Source organism: Chenopodium album, chromosome 2 (assembly GCF_948465745.1).
Source record: "Chenopodium album chromosome 2, dcCheAlbu1.1, whole genome shotgun sequence".
Taxonomy (NCBI): Eukaryota; Viridiplantae; Streptophyta; class Magnoliopsida; order Caryophyllales; family Amaranthaceae; genus Chenopodium; species Chenopodium album.
Window position 1 is genome coordinate 24,464,217 of NC_137835.1, and position 24,577 is coordinate 24,488,793.

Below are 24,577 nucleotides of genomic sequence, written 5' to 3' on the forward strand. Positions count from 1 at the left end.
CGAAAGGTCCCATGAAATCTACCCCCCAAACATCAAAGGGTTCCACTTCTAGAATACTTTGTTGGGGCATTTCGTCCCTCTTGGTAATGCCTCCGCTCCTTTGACATCTATCACATTGCGCAACGAATTGGTGGGCGTCTCTATGCATTGTCGGCCACCACAATAAGAATTGAGAGATTTTTGCCACTGTTTTGTCAACACCACCATGTCCTCCACATGGTAGTGAGTGGCAATGCTCAAGAACACCTTGAATTTCATGATCTGGAACGCACTTCCGATAAAGGCCATCTCCACATTGCTTGAATAGGTATGGGCCATTCCAAAAGTATCTTCTCACCTCCTTGAAAAACTTCTTCTTTTGTTGAGAAGAGTACTCCGGGGGAACGACTCCACACGCAAGATAGTTGGCTATATCCGCGTACCAAGGGGTAGAAGTTGACACCAAAGCCATGAGAGCCTCGAATCCTATCTTATCATTAATCGGTACATCCTCCTTGTTCTCAAATGGTAGCCTAGACAAATGATCCGCTACATAGTTCTCCGCTCCCTTCTTGTCCCTCATTTCCATGTGAAAGTCTTGGAGAGAGAGAACCCAACGGATCAAGCGAGGCTTTGCTTCTTTCTTGGTCATGAGATACCGCACCGCGATGTGATCCGTGTACACGATAACTTTTGAGCATATGAGATAGGACCGAAACTTATCGAAAGAAAACACTACCGCTAACATCTCTTTCTCCGTTGTTGTGTAATTCCTTTGAGCCTCATCTAGATTCCGACTTGCGTAGTAGATGACACATGATTTTCGTTGTTTCTTTTGACCAAGAACGGAACCTACAGCAAAGTCACTAGCATCGCACATTAGCTCAAAAGGCAAGCTCCAATCCGGAGCTTGCACAACGGGAGAAGAAATGAGAGCTTCCTTAAGCTTACGAAACGCCTAAAGGAAAGCCTCATTAAAGTAAAAAACAACCTCTTTTTTGAGTAATTTGGTCAAGGGTTTGGTGATTGAAGAAAAATCTTTGATAAACCTCCGGTAAAAACCGGCATGCCCAAGAAAAGCCCGTACCCCCGTGATGGAAGTAGGAGGGGGCAACTTTTCAATCACCGAAACCTTGGCCGGATCTACTTCAATGCCATTTTTTGAAACCTTATGGCCGAGGACAATGCCCTCCTCAACCATAAAATGGCACTTTTCCCAATTTAAAACCAAACTCGTCTCTTGACACCTTTTCAAAACTTTTTCAAGGTTAAAAAGACAAGTGTCAAAGACGAGCCACCAACACTAAAATCATCCATGAAAACCTCAATTTCTTTTACAAGCATCTCGGAGAAAATGGAAGTCATGCATATTTGAAAAGTAGAGGGAGCCTTGCATAATCCGAATGGCATTCTTCATTATGCAAATGTCCCATATGGACATGTGAAAGTAGTTTTCTCTTGATCACTTGGATGGATAGGGATTTGAAAAAATCCGGAATACCCATCCAAGAAACAAAAGAGAGCATGGTTAGAAAGCCTTTCAAGCATTTGGTCCATGAAAGGGAGAGGAAAATTATCTTTCTTGGTGTTTTTGTTCAATCTCCTATAATCAATGCACATTCTCCACCCAGTCACCGTCCGGGTGGAGATTTCCTTTCCCTTTTCATCCTTGATTATGGTCATTCCACCCTTCTTTGGAACCACATGAACCGGGCTAACCCATTTGCTATCGGAGATAGCATAGATGATGCCCGCCTCACGTAGTTTCAAAATTTCTTTCTTCGCAACCTCTTGAAGGTGGGGGTTCAACGTTCTTTAAGGTTCAATGGAGGTGGAATGATCATCTTCAAGATGAATACGATGCATGCATAAAGAAGGGCTAATACCTTTAATATCATCAATGATATACCCTATCACATCCCTATATTTCCTTAAAACATCAAGAAGTTTTTCCAAATTAAGACCATCTAGGGTAGCATTGACAATAATAGGGTATTTTCCCTCCTTATCAAGAAAAGCATATTTCAAAGAAGGGGGAAGGGGCTTGAGTTCTACCTTGGGAGGAGGCTTAGAACTCTCCTCCAATTTCTCCTCCTTGGACTCAAGCTCGGTCTCAACTTGTTGTTCAACTTCCTCCTTTGAGGATTCCTCCACTTCCATGACAAATTCTTTAGCCTCTTGAGAGTGGAACTCTTCTTTGCATGTAAGGGCTTCTATAATTGGATCTTGAGGCCCCATCACGACCCTCCCCAAACGATCTAACTCTTCATTCACAACATCAACTCTATAGCATTTTTCAACCATGGGGGTCTTGAGCAACTTCGAAAATTCAAAGACAATTTTTTCATCGGCCACTTCACAAGTGATGGTGTTGTTCTTGCAATTGATGACCGCCCCCAAAGTTTTAAGAGCTTCACGTCCCAAAATCAAAGGAGTGTTAAAATCTTCCTCCATATCCATCACTACAAAGTCACAAGGCACGTAGATGTGTCCCACTTGAATTGGAACATCCTCAAGCTCTCCACAAGGTAATTTCACCGATCAATCGGCCAATTGAATTGTCTTCCTTGTAGGGATCATCTCAATAATGAGTTTTTGAGCAATGGATAGAGGGATTAAACTAACACTTGCTCCAAGATCGGCTAAGGCGCCCCTAGCTTCCATGTTCCCAATTTTCACCGGCAAAGTGAAACTTCACGGGTCTTTTTCCTTCTTGGGCATCTTATGTTGGACAAGAGCATCACTTGATGTGGAAGGGTGATAAGCTCATCATTGAGCTTCCTCTTGTTGGTGAGAATATCTTTGAGGAACTTGGAATAAGATGGCATTTGTGTCACAACTTCAAGAAAAGGGAGGTTGATATGCAAATTCTTCATGACACTAAGAAATTTTGTGAACTTGTCATTCAACTTCCTCTCCGTAAGCCGGCCGGGAAAAGGAACCGGTCCATCAAGATTCCTAGCCTCACTAGGAATTGAAGTTGTCTTCTCATTGTCAATCTTCTTCTTCTCCGAACCTTCTTTTATCTCATCACCTTTTTCTTTCTCACCTCCCTTGTTTTCATTCACACTCTCCTCTCCTCCCTTCTTTTCCTCACTATCCCCTTCATTTGGTCCTTCATAGGAAGTTCCCGACCTCAATGTGATCGCCTTGCATGTATCGGGTTTTGGATTGTGAGATGGGTTAGGTTGTGGTTGTCCGGGTAGAGTGGATGGTGAATTGAAAGGAGTTCTCTCGGCCAATTGAGCTAGTTGTGAATCAACCATCTTGTTGTGAGCTCTTATCTCTTGCATTTGTTGCCCAAAAGATTGCATTTGCGCATGCATGGCTTGGAGGAGTTGAGTTTGAGTTAGATCCGCTTGAGGTGCTTGTTCTTGATGGTTTCTTTGAGGTGCTTAGGTTTGATTGTTGTATTGTTTGTTCCTTGGATAGCTTCCTCTTGGGTTTTGGGGTTGAGATGGAAACGGAATTTGATATTGAGGATTGGAGTTATAGGAAGGTTGAGCTTGTTGGTTCCATTGTTGAGGTTGAGGTGCAAACCCGGGTGGTGGTTGTCTCCAAGCTACTCCACCGCCCCTTCCTCTAAATCCCTCTTGCCTTGTGTTGTATGCCGCTACATGTTCGGGGCTTAAACCTCCACAATAGGATGTATCATGGTTCGTTCCTCCACAATTTTGACAAGAGAAAGAGTTAACTTGAGAAGAGCTTGCTCCACCACTTGAACTTGCATTCACACTCGTGTTCAACTTGGAAAGCCCTTTTGTTAGTTGATCAATTTGATGTTGTAATTGATCAACTTTCTCCAATTCGTAAATACCACCTCTCTTTGGAGCGTTTCTTCTTCGCCCCCCCCCCCCTCAAGAGTAATTCTTTGCTACCTCTTCTATTGTGGCTTCAACTTGATTTTGAGGGATCTTGATTAATTGACCACCCGCCCCCGCATCCAAATTGGCTCTTGACATGGGCTCCAATCCGTCGTAGAAAAACCGCATGTGCAACCCTTGATTGTACTCATGGTGGGGACATGCTTGCACCAACTCTTTGAATATCTCCCATGCTTCACCAAGACTTTCATCGGCCTCTTGCTCAAATGATGCAATTTTCCTTCTCATTTCGACGGTCTTCTCTTCGGAGATAAAGCGCTTCAAGAACGCCTTTACAACCTCCCTCCATGTTGTGAGAGAGTTAGGCTTTACTTGCTTTAGCCATTTCTTTGCTCGTCCGGTGAGAGATTGGCGAAAAAGGTGCATACGAATGTAGTCTTGACTCACTTAATTGGTTTGCATCATTGCGCACAATTCAAGGAATCGGTCCAAATGTTCAATAGGTTCCTCACTTGCACTTCCGGAAAATTGCTCCGATTGGACCATTCGAGTATATTGTGGATAGATTGAGAAGTTGGTTTCCGTGATGGGTAGCAAAATCCCTCCCGTGAGCTCATAATCCTCCGGATTTCCAAACTCACGAAACAAGACATCATTCTCTTGTCCCGCCATTGATTCGCGTGGTGAACTTGAAGAGTAAGTATCACTCTCACTATCAACTATATCACCAAAACCTCTTCCCTCGTCTTCATAAAGCCCATGGACTTGTCTCAAGGTTCGGTTGATTTCGTGGACAATTTGATGTAAGGGTGCTCCTTGAGACCTCCTAAGCATTCACCAAAGCTAAGCAAACAATTAGCAATGACAAGGATGATAAAACCAAAAAAAAAAAAAAAAAAAAAACAAAACAAAACAAAACAAAAAGAAAAGAAAGCAAAATGACTCTAACAAAAGCAATAATAGACGCTAAACAAGCCGCCTCCCCGGCAACGGCGCAAAAATTTGATAAGGATTATATAGGTCGTTATGCTACCACCCTAACCAAATTACTCATTTATAATACCTAAACCTACACTAAACTAGTTAGTGGCAAGTAAAGGGTCGAACCACTAGGGAAGCACGCTAATTCAACATCAAATATCACTAATGCAAGAGTGAAAAGGGGATTGTTTTGTTGGTTTTTTTGGATCGTAAACACTAGAACTATAAACAAACAAGATAAAGATGATTAAAATCAAGAGAGAACAACGCTAGGGGTTCGGGGGTGTCAAACATGATTAGAAATAGGGGAACAATGATAGTTATCATGATGAACATGCCAAAGAACACAAGATTCTACCTAAACAATTCATTCTCATGCAATGGTCTAGGCAAATCAATGAAAGAAGTATATGATAATTAGGATCATTCTCATGCATCCTATTCGACACAAGCAAATCAAGAGAATAAAGAAGCACAATACATGAAACTCCATTTTAACAACTCATTCTCATGCAATCATTAAAATAGAGGTGATCTTAATCTAGTTCAAATCATTTTCATACATTTAAACTAGAAGGCAATAAAATAATGTGCAACAATAATCTCAAGCCATTAAAAATCATGTCTGTCATTAATTTAAGGCATGCAATCAATCCAACTATCATCATTCATCCATCAATCAATGCATATTTCACACCCCCTTCCCTTAGCTAAGAGATTAGCCTAGAAAAGGGGGAGTAAACATGATAGCAAAACTAAGAGTAAACACAAGAAGCATGAAATCAAACATGATCAAAAGCAATGAAAATAACAAAGATAGATTAATCCACAAAAAATAAATAAAAATAAGCAACTAGGAGGTAAATAAACAAAACTAAGAGAAAGGATTAGAGATTACTAAAGAAGCAATAAATGAAAGATGAAAACTTGCAAAGTTGCTTGATTGATTGATTGAAGGGAAAGCTTTAACCAAAGTTGCATACAATGAGATAACTTGAGCAATACTACACTACCTCTCTCTAAGATTAGGGTTAATTGTCTAGGATGATGAGATAATCCAATACCATTACATAAAAACGTTCTAAATAACTGCCTAAAATAAACCGTACAAAGCAGCTGGAATAAAAGAGATGGTCCGACAGAACAGTGGGAAGGTTCGGCCGGACCACAGGGTAGGTTCAGCCGAACCCTGGGTAGGTTCGGTCGAACCTCCCCTGATCTTGGTCTGGTCGAACTTCTGAGGTTCGGTCACTCCTGAAAAACGGCCATTTTCCAGCTTGAAACTGCCAAGGTGGTTCGACCACACCACAAAGTAAGTTCAGCCACACCTAGGTTCGGCCACACCTTCAGGGGGTTCGACTGAACCTAGTTGATTCCTCCTTCCTTCATCTTTTCTTGAGCTTCATGCTCCTTCTCCACAGCACGTCATACATTCCAAAGTTCATCCAAGAAGGCCAAGAACCTACAAAACGACAAAGAAACGCTAAAAATACCAACAAAAAGAGAACAAGGGAAAGGAAACACTCGAAAAGAAAGGGAAAGGCAAAACTAAGGGAAAAATGCTTAAAAAGGCTCAAACAAGTGCAAATGAGGGGAGAATCCTTAGAGAAAAACGATGGAAAAGTGGCACAAATGCCACTCATCAGTCGCCTTGTATCACTTTCTTTCACGTTTAAGGCGAAGGCAAATTCGAACTTGGCTAGGTGTGTCTAGAACTTGTGGACGCGGAATTTTGTAAAAGTTTAGAAAGAGGGAGAAGATTAAGCTATTGCTTTAAGAGAATTAATGATAATTGTTGATGATTGTTAATGAATAAAAACGGGGAAATAAAACCCTATTTATAGAGAAAATATTCCGTAAACGATAGAAAAAAATCAGAATTTGAATCGGAATACAACTATCTCATGTCTCCAGCGACTGACCCAGCGCGAAACGACAAGCATCACGTTTGGCGCTAATTAAAAGATGAAACCTGCTTTGTACAGAATCCTTTTCCTAATATAATTAAGTAATTAAACTCCATGTTTATTAATTTTAAATCATATTCTGGTCACAATAAAATACTTGTTTTATTTCAAATGAAATTCATTTTTTTCTAAAAATATAATTATTAATCTTAACCCCATCAGAATTCAAAATAACCTTCTAGACTATTCTAGAAGATTAGAATTAATCTTAATAATTTTAGGAATAATAATTAATTGCCCTCCACTAGATCATTGGACCATAAAACCATTTCAGATCCAATTTAGTATTTCGGCCATAACTTCCTCATTATTCATAAGAATTGGGCTCATAATATATCATTGGAAATCTCTTTGCTGGCCTGATCCAACTACACTATTATTGGACCCTTGTCATGGACCAAGTTAAGTTGGATTGGCTATTATCATAAATAGAGTATAAATAATTATTAACACCATAAGTGATATAAGTTCAATGTCAATACCCTGTTAAAACCTATTAGAGTTTTAAATTCATGTTTTTTGTTGTCACTGAAAGAGCATGGAATTTTAATGTGGAGGGACAAGTAGACATTGTATAATTTGAAAAAATGCTGGAAAAAAAATAGTCACATAGATCTCTATTATATAATTAAGCCAAAGGGGAGGCTATAGTGTCACCCCTAAAAAGATTAAATATCCCTTAGAATTATATTAAAAGTGATGAAATTAATTCTATATTTTAATTGATTCAATAAAAAAATATTCATTCATTCATTAATCAGCAATCAATTGTTTTTAATAAGGAAAAATGTAAATGAAAAGTCTAACCTTTCACCTTTCTTCCCTTAAAAATCGAACCTTTTGTTTATCGTATAAAAATCCATCATTCCAACCTTTACCCGACCCTCTATCTTCATCAAAGATCCATTACCTGTTAGTGATCGGTTTTTTTAAGTTATATGCCACGTGTCAGCTTTTAATAGATCTATTATTTTTTTAATAATAAATAAACTAAATCCCCCAGCCAACCTCTTATGGCCAAATGACCACCCCTGCGTCGCCGTCCCGATCGGAAAAGCCCACCCCTTTCCCCTCCCCATCCCCACTTCTCCTTCCCCAGCAGCCCAACTGTAATCCCCCGTATTTTTAAATATATTATAAATAAAATTATATTTTATTTATAATATTTATTTGTATTTTTCCGGAATTTAATTTCAAAAGTTTCAAATTATTTTGGGTGGAAAATTATTTTTATTACAATATGATTTTTATGAACCATCATTCTATAATTCATGTCCAAACAATCAAAGCCAATCTCACTTTACATACTTGATTGGCCCATTAATTTTATGAGGCCCAACCTTACAACTTGCCCTACACCACTCTCTCTCCTATAAATACTCCATACATCCCCAAATTTTCCCCACACAAAAAGGTTAGTATTTTCTTTTCCCTTTTATTTTTTTTTCTTTCCTTTCTCTTATTTTTCTTTTTCCTTTTTCTTTCTTTTCTTTTTCTTTTTTTTTCTTTTCCTTTCTTTCTTACGTGAGTTTTCACTCACCTTGTTGCCCCCCACCAACTTCCACCTACTGCCACACCACCGCCGGTCACCGGCGCCGCCCCCTGACTGCCGGCGCACCACCAGCAGCGCGGCCCACGTGGCTGCTTGCTCTCTCTTCTCTCTCTTCCCTTTGTTTTTTTTTTGTTCAATGTTTGTTAAATTAGTTTATATTTTTAGTATCAAATTCATGTTTTTGATAGCATAAACTTATAATTTCAGATTTTAATTATGTTATAAATTTTCAGATTTTGTGATTATAAAACCTAGGGTTTCAATTTATTGAAATTGGGATTTTAGGGTTCTTATGATCAATTAATTTGGGGCTTTTATTCCTATTGTATTTCTAATGCATAATTAAGAATAAAAACATGTTTTTGATGAAGTTTTAAGGAGTTTTAATCTAATTTATATTGCTGGAATTTTTGGTTAAGTATTAATTTATTGTTGTTGGTTGTTTTCTAGGAAGTGATTTTTACATAGGAGACTTTTAAGTAATTAAAAGTTGCAAAAATGATTGTTTATACGAGGTACGTACATGTCTAATTCGTTATAAGTAGTATCATGTTTAGGTACCAAAAGGAAAGAACTTAGTTTCATGATTAGGGAACACTTGGACGGAAATTGTTTGGTTATACATTGATTTAATTCATGTGCTTATTTTTATGAGGCATGTTTTGGTGAATTGAGTATGTTTGTATGGAATTATGGATACAAGCATGTTGAATTATATTGGATTAGTTATTTGTATGGAATGTTTATACAAGCATATTTTTATTGGATTGGTTTATTAACCACATTTGGATTATCAAAGGATTGGAATTAAATGGTTTGAGTGGAATGAATTTATTAAGTATTCCACAAGATTATTATTTATTTATTTATTACTCAACCATGACTTGTTAGTATGTTGAGTAAAGGTGGATTAAGCCGAATTATCTAGGTGGGTTGACTATGCTCAACAATTTTGGATAATTTGGAAGTTTAATGGAATTAAAGGTCAGTTTATTATGTGATCACCATTGTCCTAAATAAGATTAAAAGTGAATTGATGTATGATTGTTATGAATGGTCTACTTGATTGAGTCGGCTACTAATTAAAATTATAATCACATAAAGTGAAACATGGATGAGCAATAAAACTCTGGAAAGCGTGCACTTCTGGAGTATTGACAATTATGGGTTGGGGTACACGGTGGTAGCCCGTGGCTTTTCGAGGCTTGTTTGATCAACATGTCCTCTTCTCTTTTGTTATTTACATTTTATTTTATAATGAAAGTTAGATGGGATCCTAGACTAACTTTGTGAGAATGGAGTCGCGCCCATTCTTGCATCGCGCTAAACTTTTATTTTAAATGTTCATTTGGGACCAAAATGATTTGGTGGATTGGACAACCTCATCTATTACTTACTCCAAATTAAATTAATTAAATTAAATATAAAGAGTCAAGTGTTTGGAATTGATTAGCAAGTATGTTGAGTCGATTGAATGTTAAAGTGTGGAGTCTTGATTAATGAATTCGAGTTGTATATTTATTTACTTTAACTAGTTGAGCATGCTAGGTTTTGTGCGTTGTAGCTTGTATGTACTCAGCTTTGCTGATTGAGTGCTTTTGTGTGTTTTCTTTTGGTCATGGCCTTCGCCTTTCAATGACCCTGTGATGATCCAATTATTACACTTGTATTATTGGGGAGCAGTATTGCACAGGTTAGCTTGATGATGTGAAGTTCGGTGATTTGACATACGCATTGTCAAGGGATTGGTGTGATTGAGAGTATTCGTTCTTTGTGTTGAACTTATTTATGTTTTACTACTTTAATTATGTTTTGGGACTTTGAATATTGGTTTGGTTTTAAATAAGTGCCTTTACGGTTTTAATTTGTAAGCTTTGACTTATTGGTTTTCTAAATTATATTATTTTAATATTTAAGTTGGATTTCCGCTGCAATACTTTGATAAAGCCTTAACGTTTTAACACGTGGCGGTAACATGCCAATAATTCTCCTCTATTTTTATTTAAAGTAAGTGGTTTGGAAAAGGGAGAATTATTGGGGTGTTACACCAACCCAACCCCTGAAATCCTAACAACCACTTTCAACCCCAACAGTCCCCTTTAACTAATTTGAAATTTGGCAGAATTGTAGCTTTTAGCGGGCTGCTCTACTTTGGAGAATGATACTGATGGTTGTGCGGCGGTGGTTTGTTGAGTTAGTGTGATTGTTAGGGATTAGTGAGGGATATGGTTGAGTGAGGAAGATGCAGGTGCTGCAATGGGGGGACATTGATCGATGCAGTATTGTTCGTTGTGAGGTAGGGCGGTGGTGCACAGCTGATAGGTGATGGTCGTGGGTTTGGTGTTAAGGGTTTATGGTGGATGGTGTTGTGATTTAGTTTAATTGTTGCCGTTTGTGAGTGTTGTTGTTGTACTGTTGTTAGTGGGTCAGTATTGAGGGTTTGTGGTGGTTAGTGTTTTAGGTGGTGGCGAGGGTTTCGTGGTGTTCAAGGAGTTTAGGGATGACAATGGGTGGGGTTGGTTACATCACATGCGGTAGTGGGTGGGGCTATAGTGGTAGGCAGCCATGGAAGGGGGTGGCCATGGTGGGAGGAAAAAGATTTTGTTTTTAAATTAGGGAGGAAACAGATTTTTTTAAAAAAAAAAAACTCTTTAACATGTTATAAGTCAATTGGATCTTTAGATGAATATAGGGGGTAAAGGGTTGGATTTTTATGGGATAATTAAAAGATTGGATTTTTTAGGGAAGAAAGGTGAAAGGTTATGTTCTCAATTTCTATGTTTTCTTTTGATAATCAATAATTTAACCTTATAAGATTATGCTATGATTTCCTCTATCTTTCATTACAATCAACTAACTTCCTAAGTTATTAAACAATTTTATCAATCCTCCAATAAGTTAATTTAATAATTCAATCAATGTATAAAATGAATTTATGATTTTCCTATTATAGTATAATTATTCCCTCCATTAATCAATCTTTTAATTTACAAAAATATAATTACTAAACCAATTTCTTTTTTTTCTTTTTTTTTTTTTGACAACAGCAAAAGAGAATGAAAAATCTAAGTAACAAAGCTACAAAGAGTGGTCCTATAGTCGTTAGCAACAAAGTATGTCTTGTGTACTTAGTCCCTGCTCACCTTCCAAACAACGCAAGTTTGTAAAGTGCTAGCCGCCCTCTATATATCACGTATTGTCCATAGGATGTCGATGTCTGAGTCTTGACGATTATCTTGTATGTTCACTAAAATAGTAGAATCCGTGAACAAGAAAATCCTTTGCCAGTTTTTAGTGGAAGCCCATCTAATAGCCAATAGGCAAGCCAGGGCTTCTACGTGAATGGTTGAGACTGCCCACCACCTTCCTAAAACTCATGAATACCATTATGAAGCGCCTATCCCATCCCATCCTTGCTTTTCTTGTATCTTTCTGCCAAGACCCGTCGATAAGGATTGTAACCCCTTGAGAGCTAACCCCATTGGTCCGGAGATAGAAATTCTCCTTTCCAAGCGAAGCATAGTTGAAACATAGGGGTATGGTCCCTACATCGTCCCCTATAGAGGAGACCAGCTTGTTTCAAAAGGTCTTTAGATCTTCCTTGCCTTCCCTATATGACGTAAGAGTGAAATTGTATCACCCTCATCTCCTCTAAAGACATTTTTGTTCTTGTTGATCCATAAGCACCACATAATCACTATAAAGGTAGTAATTCTATCTCTATGAGTACCGTCCTGCTCAGCTGGATATATCTATGAATCCATTGTCTCAATTGAGTAAATTTAGCCAATGCTAAAGTGGGACCTAACAAGCAATTTTCCCACACAATCTTGGCTAGACCACAGTCTTTAAACAAGTGCTTAGTGTCTTCTTCTTCCCCTTGACAAAGATCACATGCCATCTCTACTGGTATACCCTTTTAGTGCAAATTTGAGTTTACTACTATCCCATTCATTACTAATTTCCAAAGGAAGAGACTCGACTTTGGAGAGATATTAAGGCGCCATAAAATTTTGCAGAATCCCGGTGCCAGCCCACTATCGAGATCAGTAGCCTTTGCTTCTTGAAGAAAAGCATACCCTATCTTGGTTGTATATTTTCCTGTCCTATGATGCTTTTAGTATAGGACATCTGCCTCATGTGTTTCAGACAACTCTAAGTTCAAGATATTTCTTGCACTATCCTATTCAAAATAATCCCTTACCTTTTTTAAGTTCCTTCTCTTTGGCTCTCTCAATATCAGATCACTAACCAAACTCGTCCTAACTTCTCTTAAAGTTTGATCAGAAGCGACAATCGAAATCCCACCGTTTACCCAATTCATATTTGCAAACTTGATCCGTTCACTGATGCAAATTTTCTAAGAAAATCCATCTAACAAGGTATTAGAAACCTTGTGTAAACCCCTAATTCCCTAAGAAATGTTTTCCTTATCGGTGAGAAACTCCTTCCAGTGTACAAGGGAATAAGGATGGAGACAGAACGGATTCGGGTTGGATGTAACTAAATTGAATCCAATCTGTTTAGTAAATGGACCCTTAACGCAGATCCGAATCCGAGTCCGGACTCGTAATTTTTGGATCCAAATTCGGTCCATTTATTCAGACCTCCAAAATAATCCTTTTTTTTTAATTTGTGATATACCTATAATTGTTTGTATATTCATAATGATTAAAGTATAAACATAACATATTTAAAATATCAATTAAGTTACATAATAAAGTTTTGATATAAAACAAGCAAGCGATTGTCCCAACTTATAAAGCATATACTCATATTGTTGGACTCAGAGTCGAATCGGACTCGGTTGGACTTTTCATAAGGTCCAAGTCCGATTCGACTCTCATTAGGATTCAGATATAATTTATCAGATTCGGATTTGAACTAATTTTAAACAGAATCAGATCGGATTTTTTTCTTCAGATCGGGTCGGATCCAAGTCAAACTCAGATTTATTTTCCATCCCTACAAGGGACTAGAAACGAACGTTATCTTGTCCTGTAACTATAGGAAATAATTTTAAGCATCCCACACTTGAGCCCCACTATGATCATACACTTAAACATGGTGGCGTCCAAAGGTAAGGAAGCTAGAGTAAAAAAGTCGCCAACAAGTTTTAGGAACTCGTAAATCGTTCACAAGGTGAAGGTTACACCCCTTCACGATCCATGAGATCGCTAACTCCATAGTGGTCCTAAATCATGACTGGATGTTCGGGTATAAAGGTACAAATCCATCCTAAAAGAGATTGAACATGCTATAAAAATAGGCCTGTAATTTATTCTTCTCATATTTATGTGCGATTTCCGATTAACTTACAATCAATATATTAATCTTAAAACTATTTAATCTATGTCGGTTGAATATAAATGCACAAACAAATCAATTATTGACGATAACTTGAATTAAAATCATATTAGCCTAAATAAATTTATTAATTATCTTATTAAACAAGATTTCAAGTACAAATTTACTTCAAACCTACAAGAGAGGGGGTGACCACGTAATAACAACAATATATCAAGCAACATAATAATAAATAACAACAATTATCATCAAAATAATATTCTCATCAAAGCATAAAAATATTAGCAAGATTCTAATCCTGATACTAAAAAGATAAATAACAAATCCTAGCATGCCACTAAAAATTAAAAATCAAAGCTTTAGCCCTAACATGATACTAACATGATAGAAGAAAATAGGAAGCAACCTAAACATGATACTAGAAATTAAAATAATATAAACATGTTTTCTATAGAAATATAACAATAAAATTAATCATATTTTTGCCTCGTATCTCTTTCTATCAAAAAAATACACGTGTCAGTAACTTCAATGAAAATATTAAATCAAACAACTAATTTAAATAATTGAAATAGGGATTTGGGACTAAATTCTCAGTAATTATCAACCTTTCACGTTTAGGGCGAAAGCAACTTCGAGCTTGGCTAGGTGTGTCTACGTCTCGTGATGGATGTATGGTGTATTTTTTAAAATGCAAGGTTTAGAAATCAAGAGAGAAAGAATAAGCTTATAGCTTTGAGAGAGAGAATATATGATGATTGTTTATGATTTTTAGTGATTAAAATGTTTAAAATCCACCTTATTTTCAGAGAAAAATTGACCAAAAGCAATTAGAAAAGAGTTAGAATTCGAATCGGAATAAAATTTCTTTTAACGCGGCAAGATAAAAGGTATTGCAGCGCAATGAAAACAGTTTTTTTAAGAATTTTGTTTTTATTATAACTTTTGATTCAAAAGTTTAAATAAGGCATATAATATGTCCTTAGAGAGATCTTGAAGTCTACGTTCTAACAAAATTAAATTCAGATTAAAATATTTTGTAGAATAAAAGATATAGCCAAAATAGTGAAAGGGTGTCAGTTTTGGATAGAGTTTTATATTTCTTTCAGATCTTTTTCGTTATAGCTCAAAATTAATACTACCTCCGGAGGTAGTATTATAATATATCATTGGAAAGATAATTTCAAGGATATCAAATCATATAATATTTGGATAAAAATTAGGAGGCGAAATATTAATATCTGACTGTCTTTGAACATCTTTCATTACGAATAATATTAGGACTTTCAAAAATAGGAGTTTTATTTAATTTAAAATTCTTTAATCTTATCTTTTCATAAATGACAATTAAGAAATTTTAGAAACTTATTGAAGATTCTAATTAAATTTTTTGGTTTAGGAATATAATTAAGATTAATAGACCCTCCACATGATTGTTGGGTCGCACATCAAACTGGTTTAGACGCAGTTTAGTATTTTGGCCATAACTTCCTCATTATTTATTAGAATTGGACTTATAATATATCGTTAGAAATCTCTTTTAAAGCCCTATCCAACTACATAATTATTGGACCCATATTATGGAATAATGAAACTGGATTGGATTTTTTCATAAATAGGATACGAAATGAATGATTTTCGAAAACAGAAATAAATATTTTTATTAAAACATTTTTAAAAACAGAAGAATTCACGAGACTCTTCAACATTTATCCTTAATCGATATCAATGATGTAAAAAATACTCATCATTGGGTTTGGTTTTGGGGAGACACAATTTGGTGTCTATAGTAACCCAATTACCCTCGTCGTTCAGGAGATTAATAATTTCCTTCCGTTTCTGTTTTTGTTTGACCCTATTAAACAACATCGATGACGGCAAGTCACCTTCCCTAAACCACTTATGTTTTAGTCATTGTTGCCAAAAATGGAAGTCCATAGTATAATTCGGGATTGTAGACACCTAAAAATGTCTCCCCAAAACCAAACCCGATGATCAACAACCTTCACCGTCATTCTTGGTCTGGTTGAGTATTTAATCTTGGAATTATTAAATCCATATTCAATCCCAATCCATTTACTAAAACAACCAAATTCCTAGCCCATTTCCCCAAACCATAATTTATTTTCCTCTTTTCATGCCTTTAAACCCAAAATAATTCATTTTGCGTCCCTTAAAATCATTCATTTCGTGTCCTTTTATAAAAACGTTTAGGGAAGTTTAATTTGGTCTATAATCTGGGTCCAATGATTGAATATATGGATAGGGATTGAAAAGATATTTCCAACGATATATTATTTATCTTATTCCAATTTCTAGATCAAAAGATATAATAAAAAATAAAAAAATAAAAAACCGCAAAAACTACTGCCTATAACAATATTTTTTTTCCGATTCGAATTCGGATTTTTCCTTGATTCTTCAACCCTTATTTTTTCTTTATAAATAAATATTATATCACCCCATTTTCAATCATCACCAAGCTTGATCACCAAATCATTTTTTCTTCCTCTCTTATACACCAAAAGGCATTCTCTCTTCTCCCTCTTATGCTCTAGCCTAAATGCTAGCCTCTCCCTCACTCCTTCCATAAGCACTTCAAGGAGTCCATACTTGACCTAAGGTTCTATACTTATATCAAGGCGTGAAAGGTACAATTAAGTGAGGGTTTGGACCAAAACAACACTCTTTTTATTTTATTTAATTTAATTTTAATTTGATTTATATTTTTATTGAAGATACTAACAATTTATTCATGATGTAGAAATTTAAAGGAGTGGGCGAAATGTTAATAATTATGTTTATTATTATTTGATTTGACTAACAATATTATGGTTAAATTACTTCCAATATTAATGTTTACTCTATTGTTATTATGATCACCATATTGCATGTTAAACAGAACATGTAGTTCAAAATCACGTCTAATAAGATAATTTGGACAACCCGTTTAGCTTCCTTTTTAATCTTGTTGTTAATTGAAGTGATCACAATATTTTAGAATTATATGTTGCTTCAATATTCAACCAATTTAACATAATAATAGTTTGTAGCAAATTGAATCTTTGTTTGTATGCCTTTGAGATCGCAAGAATTCTTTTCACTATAAGAATCGAGTAGAGGCCAATATGGGCGAATGTGACTGCATGACTCACTTCATACCATCATCCTCGATCCTCCTTTTGTGCTTCCGAACAATATGGAGTTAGTTTTCCCATGGATTATGAATGGGGTGTAACTTTCATGGGTCAATCGTTGTTGCCTAAAGTTGTCCCTTATCGTGGTTGCCTTAAATGATCTATGTACGGTTTACAAGTTCTTTAAAAACTTTTTGGCGGCTCCCTACTTTATTTGTCCCAAATCGTTGTCCCTAATCGTATATGTCAATTCCTACTTCCTATGAGTGCTAACAATATTCACACATGCTTAAAATAAGTGCACTTCGAACAACGCCTACAGGGATTATGTTGTAAATCCTTATTAAAAAGTCCTCCCACTCACTAATCGTGGAAACCGCAACCCCTTGCACTGATAAGTTACTAGTAATGTTTCTCCAATTCACGCCCCAAAAGGTTTTACTGTCAAGGCACCATATTTGAGCTTTATCTCAAAAGGATTGAAGACATTTGGCCAAGACGAACATGCTTGAACCATTAAAATTACATGTCTAAATTGTAGAAGCCATCGAATGTATATCTGTAAGTTTCAAACACCATCTTTCTAGTTGATAGGGACGGTTGGAATTAGGTAGTGTTGGATCTGAGTCATACAAGATTCCCACATGATCCGATAGCACAATTGGTTCCTAAAGAACTCAAAGAGGACCCGAGAACAGAACATCCACAATGTCATTTTCCAATCGCCAATCCATAAATTCATCAAGACCCCATATTGTAGTGGAACCCCATAATTTTCCTTGTTAAGAATCAATTTGGTTAAAATCCCCAATTAAAAGGAAATTTGGAGTTGAATAAAGCAAAGTAGAAAGTTCTTCCAACACTCTAGGCATATCCTCCACCTTAGGCTTGCCTTACAAAAATAAACATTTCTATTACTTCCATTAGCTTCTTTGAGATTACAAAGAATATAATTTGGAGTTAGGACAATGCAACTATAATCCCCATGAAACCAACTAAAAACCACAAGCCCCCCCTATACCCCTCTGCCTCTACTCCATAAGAAAAACTTAGAGTAAACGGATCAACTAAAAGTTTAACATCAGCTAAAGACCTTTTAGTTCTGATGAAAACAAGAAAGTAGGAAATTTAGTACAAATTAACCACGCCAAATAAGGATGTGCAGGGGCTAGTACGTCATTGAAACCCTATATTTCCAAGATAGAATTTTCATATATCCATCGGTGGCTGATCCGGCGCAGCCACCTTACCAAAAAATTCATCCATTGAACTCATAATTGCCTGTTGCACTTCAATTTCCATGTTATCATCCCCATCAGTTTACCTTCAAGTAACTTCTTCACATCTCCTCTTTTTAGTGGGACTGGAGTACAAAGAAGATGAGGAAGTCAGCATTCTCCCTTTCCCTATGACCTTTTCGATTAAAAAAATATGCACTTTCACCCCTATTGCCTAGCCATATCAACATCAGATATTGCTTTTGATTTGAACTCGTAACCCTTATCTTTGTCTCTTTTCAAGAAATTAAAGCACTACAACAATTCACCACTTGTGCCACGAATTATGCCACGGGAATTATAAATTCGTGGCATAATTTGATCTTGCCACGGGAAAAATTAAATTCAATAATAAACTTGATATGACAACAAATATTATGCCACGGGAAAGATGATGTTCGTTGCTAACTGAAACTAGTGCCACGACTATATTTTTTTCCCGTGGCAAATAAACACTTATGCCACACGTATTTATATTCCCGTGGAAAATAGACAGTAATGCCACGACAGTATTATTCTCGTGGCAAACAAACACTTGTGTCATGGGTATTTTATTCAATGTGACAATCATTATAACACTTGTGCCACATCAAAATTTATTTATGTGGCAAACATAGGTTAATATAAACCGACCATATTTCTTTAAAGAAAATAAACTTAGTCTAATAATAGGAATCTTACAACAAAATTTCTTTTATTATGGTTAAATTTACAATTAGTTTCAAACATGAAATACAAATTAATATGTAAAAAAAAAATTAAAAATTCTTTCAAATAAAATTGCTGGTTATGCACTATTATAAATTTATAACCATATGACATTTACCCAAATAATATTCAAATAAATTTGTTTAAAAAATGTGGTATCTTATAATTATTGATTATTTTAAAAAAAAAACAATGTAGTGTAAAATGGCACAAAAAAATATTTTCTTTTGCATTTTATTATTATTAATTTTTGTTTTTTTTTTTAATTTGCATTTTTTTAGAACATTAGCTTAGTCTTGTCAAATTGATGAATATATTTGACATTAAAAGTCATACGTTACAATAATTCTGAACAAGTAGAGCAGTACCAATGCAAAATACACTAGTACACTTGCTACGGTTTTATTCAAGCCTTTTGCTCTGGTTTTGAACCGCAAAACTAGGAGTAACACATAGGAACATGTATTTGCTACAATTCAAAATCATAGCATTTTTGACCTAATTGCTACGGTTTTATGAAAAAAACATATCCTTTTGCTTCACACGACTTTTGCTTCATCCACCCTCACATCCCACTGCCCTACTGGACCCCTGAAGCCATAACAGCACCAAAACCATCCCTGATCACTACCCCAAACCACACCCAAAGTCACCTACAAAGGCAGCATCAACATTAACCTTTAAGAGTCCTGCATATGTTGTCCAATCGACAGCAGCCTTCCTTTAACCAACAGCAACAGCACAGCAGAAACCAGGCTTGGAATTTCCAGTCTTTATAGCATAGCTCAGCACTTCCCCATAGTCCCTACACTCCCCCTCCATGATCTGAGAGTTCCTAGCACCACAAATAGCCCAGCAAAAGGCTATAAAGTTTGCTACATCACACTCATCCATCTTAAAAAAAAAAGGGATTCCTTAATCCTTCTTCCCTGCTCACCTAATACAATCAATCAAAATAACAAAATCAGAAACAAAGAATTGAAAAAATCGAATCCAAAACACAAAAGGGGTAAATTACGAAGAAGATTATGGATATAAGTAGCCCTAATGATGATCTACGTGCACATAGGAGTAACCCTAACTTTGCCACCAGAGTAGCTATCTTCAGTGAGTTCTCTCCTGAAAACTTTATTTAGTTCGGCGTAAATGACACCATCAGCACCGAACTTTCGGTTCTTGCTCATCTGAAGCCATTGTAGCAGAAACCAACTTGTTTTCGTAAAAGACCCAACAATCTCCTGAAATGAACCAACCATGAAATTCAGAATTGAATTTCAGAACTAATTTCAAATCACAATCTCTCAACTGATTTCAGAACACCGTCTCAGATCTGAATTAGAAATAATTATCAGGACTTATTTCAGAGCTGAATTTCAAAACTGATTTCAGAACTGAAATTTAGTACTGATTTCATAACTAAAAAACAAAACTGATATTTTGAAATGAATTTCAGAACTATAATTTAGATCTGATTTCAGAGCTAACAATCAGAACTGATGTTTAGAATTGATAGGCTACAGAATTCTGAAACATATAGAACTGCATCTTAGGCTGAATTAAAATACCAATGTTCCAGCTTATTGCCTCATAATGTCCTGATGAATTAATCATATTTCTCCTTCTCCGGGAATAATTTCTTCACTGCCTTCAGGTAAGCTAGGGCATTGTTGGTCATTTATCTCTATGGTGTAGGTGCACCAGCCCTATCAACTCCAGCCATTTGAGGCTGCCCCGTGATTCAACTGCCAAAATTCTATAAAGTGAAAAATAGGGGCCAGATTCATATATGATCTACAAAGGAACTAAGATTTTAGGAAAGGAATCGAAGGATGACACATGTGAATAAAAAGAACCCAATGGTAGTTCAGAAACACCGACAGTAGAATACAAAAACTCAGATATAAAGCAATGCCATCATATCGTCTTTAGTCTTAACCTCATCCCCTTTTATCAACCCATTCCCACTTTTAATTAAAGATAATATATACAAATTTAGAATGGTAAGTGAAAATAAATCAGATTAAAAAATGACTTTGGCAGCATATATTAAAACTTTAAACCTAACCTATAGCATATATGAGTTGTTGTTGACACAGAAAGCCCCTCTCTAGAATTCCAATTTTAAGCATACCTTTGAAAAGAAGACTAACGTTCTTAGTTTCTTACTTCCCACAATAATTTATCCTTATATGACTCCTTCATAAGAGTTGAACTACCTTTATTGTAAACTGTTTTAGCAATCAAAATTAACATAGAAAAGAATAGCTCAAATTATGATGCATTATGATTTTTTGAGACAAGCAACAAAGCATAAAGGTCCGGTATCCAACCAAACCATACTAGTCTGAGTAATACTAACAGCAGCTAATTTAATACATGTCATAGTTATTAAACTATGCAAAAGGATGACTAAATGGAGAAAAATGTGGACACGAATTAAGGATCAAAGGTAGAAAAAGTAACAAGAGATAAGAACTCACAATGAACAGCTACATGCTGCAGTGTCGGTAGCAGTTGTAGCTACTGTGGTTGTGGCTTTAACAACCTCAAACACAACACCGAGGCATCATCTGGAGTTCGGAAAAACTAAAAGCACCAAGACCAACTACTACCATTGCATTCCTCTGTCCTTGCATCTGCTGCGAGTCTCTACTCTGGACAACACAAAAGCTATGTAAGATGGTATTTATTTGTATTTAAATCCAGTTTTAACAATAAAACAAGAAACCATAGGCAATTTTCTAAATATTCATAACATTGGTGTCATGATAGTGAGTCTTGTCAATATCAGCAAGACATTCGCAATACTGAATCCACAACTACTGGTTTATATATGGACTGGTTTATAGCATCAATTTTAGGACTAAATAATTTGCTTCTACCTCTACCAATATAATCCATGATTATGGTGTAACAAACACCAAACATAACAAAATTGGTAAAAAATAAAATGAGAGAAACAAACACTCAGATAATCTACTACAAGAAAATGCCAAAAATTAGAACCAACCATCCAAAACAATCTGATCGTTGAAACCATTAATTCACTATGATCATTTTCCAGATTTATCATACAATGAAAAAAATAGGAGAGAGGAAGAAGATTAATTTGTTTTGCTGCTTTCAATAGATTGAAAAACAAATTGGAAAAGAAAGAGCCTATTGGTAAATTTGCTCTTAATTCGTGTATTGATTGAATATCAATAAAATCAATTTCAAAATATCCAATTACAAACAATCTCATTTGTGCTATTTGATTGAATTGACTCAATTTCATTCGTGGTTTTGCACTGAAAAATTATATTTAAAGTATGGGCAAAATTTGAAATTAACTCAGTTGAAACTTAGGAGATTATATAAGGAACCCTAAATTTTTAGCATCAAATTAACAAGATAGGAACCCTAAATTTCAGATTATTATCATCAAATTAACGAGATTAACCCTATATTGTGAAAATTGATGTAGGATGAATAGATAAAGAAGCAATATCTTACCTTAAAAGTTGTTTCAATGGAGGAAATAAAGAGAGGAAGCCATCCGAATGGAGACCGTGGAAAGCTGATGGAGAAAACGCTTGAAATCGGTAAACAATAGAGAATGGAGAATGGAAAATGGAGAATGTAGTAGAGAACCGAAGAACAGGAGGGAGTAGGATTTTATTATTTTTTTTTTTACGATCTTTATTTACTTATTGTTGGAGGGAATTTTTCACTAGTTGATAAATTTTTGGAGGTAATTTTCCCACAAATTTTGTTGGAGGTAATTTTCCCACATATTTTTTTTATCAAATTATATGCTTTATCAAATTAAGGAGGTAAGTTTCCTTCCTAATTTTCACTAGTATCTTTGTAAAATTAAATTAAATTTTTGTATTTTAAGATTAGCAATTCTAGGTATTTACAAATCCCAACAACTCCATTTGTAAAATTATAATTCTATATTAGAATTATTAAGAAATAAACATAAGAATTGAATTGCTAATAAATTTATTAAATTAGTTTTGTGGTCTTATAATATATAAATGATATAATTTAATAGTATATAAAACCCTAAAATTAACATCGCAGAATTGATTGATAATAGCCTTAACAAAAAACTTCATCCGAAGCAATACAATATGTGAGTTCGCTCTAATTCGGCATAAAATCTGCAGATGCATAATTTTTTGGATGAATATACTTCCGTGGTCTTCTAAACTCCGGTAGAAATTGCAAAATCTTCGATCTTCATTCTTCAATGAACAAGTAATCAAAATCCCTACCATGAACACCATCTTAAGGATGGTATCTTTTTATTGAAAGCAATTAAAGAGATTTTGGGGATTTACACCGGTAAAAACCAGCGGAAGCCCCTACAAAATTCACAAATAAAAATCAAGAATGAAGGAGTTGAAGAAAAGTAGGAAAGAATTGAAGACAAAACAAAGAAAAACCCCTAGTAAAAGATGCTAGGAAAAACCCAACCAAGAGAAAACCCTAGAGGGAACTATCTCTCTCTAAAAACTAGAGAGAGAGGAAAAGAACATCAAGATTGTGTTAGTATATATATATATATATATATATATATATATATATATATGTGAGCATAGTTGCAAAACTGCACATCAAGTGAGCTATACTAAAGATTAAACTATTACATAGCTGATAGCTCGATTAGTTTTAAACTATTACATAGCTCGATTAGTTTTACTTTAATCGTATTAAATTTGAATTCTAATATCTTATCTTGAATGGAATACCCTTATTAAGAGTTTGGCATGATAAAAAATAATTGGAATTGGGTTGTTAAAACATGCTTTTAAAATAAGATAAAATTACTCTAATAATCTTATTTGTTATTCAACTTTAACGGGATTGTTATGACAATCCCATTCAAGTTTTATGACTTGAACTGATGATAATGACCCGATAATTTTTAACCGACCAGAACCAACCCATTTGTTATTTGAACCCATTATAACTCGAAATTGATAAACCTAATCCAAAACAGAACCGTTTACCGTATTGGCTGAACTAAACTGAACTAAATTGATTGGAGCTGAGATGAACTGAATTGAAATTAAGCTAAAATGATATTCACACAATATATTTTTTAAAAAATTGATTATTAATTATGTAAGAAAACATTATTAAACATCAATTCTAAATGTTCTAATACATATGGTTCTTGTTGGTCTCAACTATCAAGATCAAGTGATATCAAACAAACGTTTCTAATGTAATTAACATGGTCTTACATCAATTACTTGTAACCCACAATAACTAGATCTAAAATTGACCCAAACACTCGTGCTGTCCACTCTAGTTACATGATAATGTAATAGTAAGTATTTATATACTCCGTAGTACGTACTTTTATATTTCGAGAATACTTATTGTGGGGTTATTTATTCAAGGGTTATCTGGTCAGTTAGGGGTTAGTTATTCATGGGTTACTCGGTTGGTTATAAGTAACTTATAATAGTAACCTTTGACCGACCAAGTAACTCTTTAAATAAGTAACCCCTGAATAAGTAATTTCGTTTTTTTTAATTTTTTTTTATTAATAAGCACCTTTATAATATATATATATATATATATATATATATATATATATATATATATATATATATATATATATATATATATATATATATATATATACTACACTACTTCCGGTCCAAGTTAGTTGCAACTTTAGAATATTATATATATATATATATATACTACCTCCGGTCCAAGTTAGTTGCAACTTTGGAATATTATAATCGAAGGTAGTATAATTAATGAGTTATTACATTATGAATAATCATACATGTATAATAAAAAAATAGAATTAAGCACTTAAAATTAAATTAAAAATAAA

The 24,577-nt window shown here is 35.0% G+C and overlaps 1 long non-coding RNA gene and 1 other non-coding gene across 3 annotated transcripts; one reads left to right on the plus strand and one right to left on the minus strand.

The window, feature by feature from the left end:
• Window positions 1-3,986: 3,986 nt before the first annotated feature.
• LOC145607264 (small nucleolar RNA R71) lies at window positions 3,987-4,094 on the plus strand. Its single transcript, XR_014105533.1, has one exon. It is a non-coding gene; the product is annotated as a small nucleolar RNA R71 (small nucleolar RNA).
• A 14,833-nt stretch (window positions 4,095-18,927) lies between these two features.
• LOC145584560 (uncharacterized) lies at window positions 18,928-22,376 on the minus strand. 2 transcript variants are annotated; one of them, XR_014100367.1, is made up of 5 exons: window positions 22,228-22,376; window positions 21,213-21,381; window positions 20,298-20,474; window positions 19,815-19,970; window positions 18,928-19,669 (listed from the first exon to the last, which is right to left on the minus strand). It is a non-coding gene; the product is annotated as an uncharacterized LOC145584560 (long non-coding RNA). The 2 variants fall into 2 exon arrangements; XR_014100366.1 differs by having other exon boundaries at window positions 21,213-21,386.
• Between the last annotated feature and the right edge of the window lie 2,201 nt (window positions 22,377-24,577).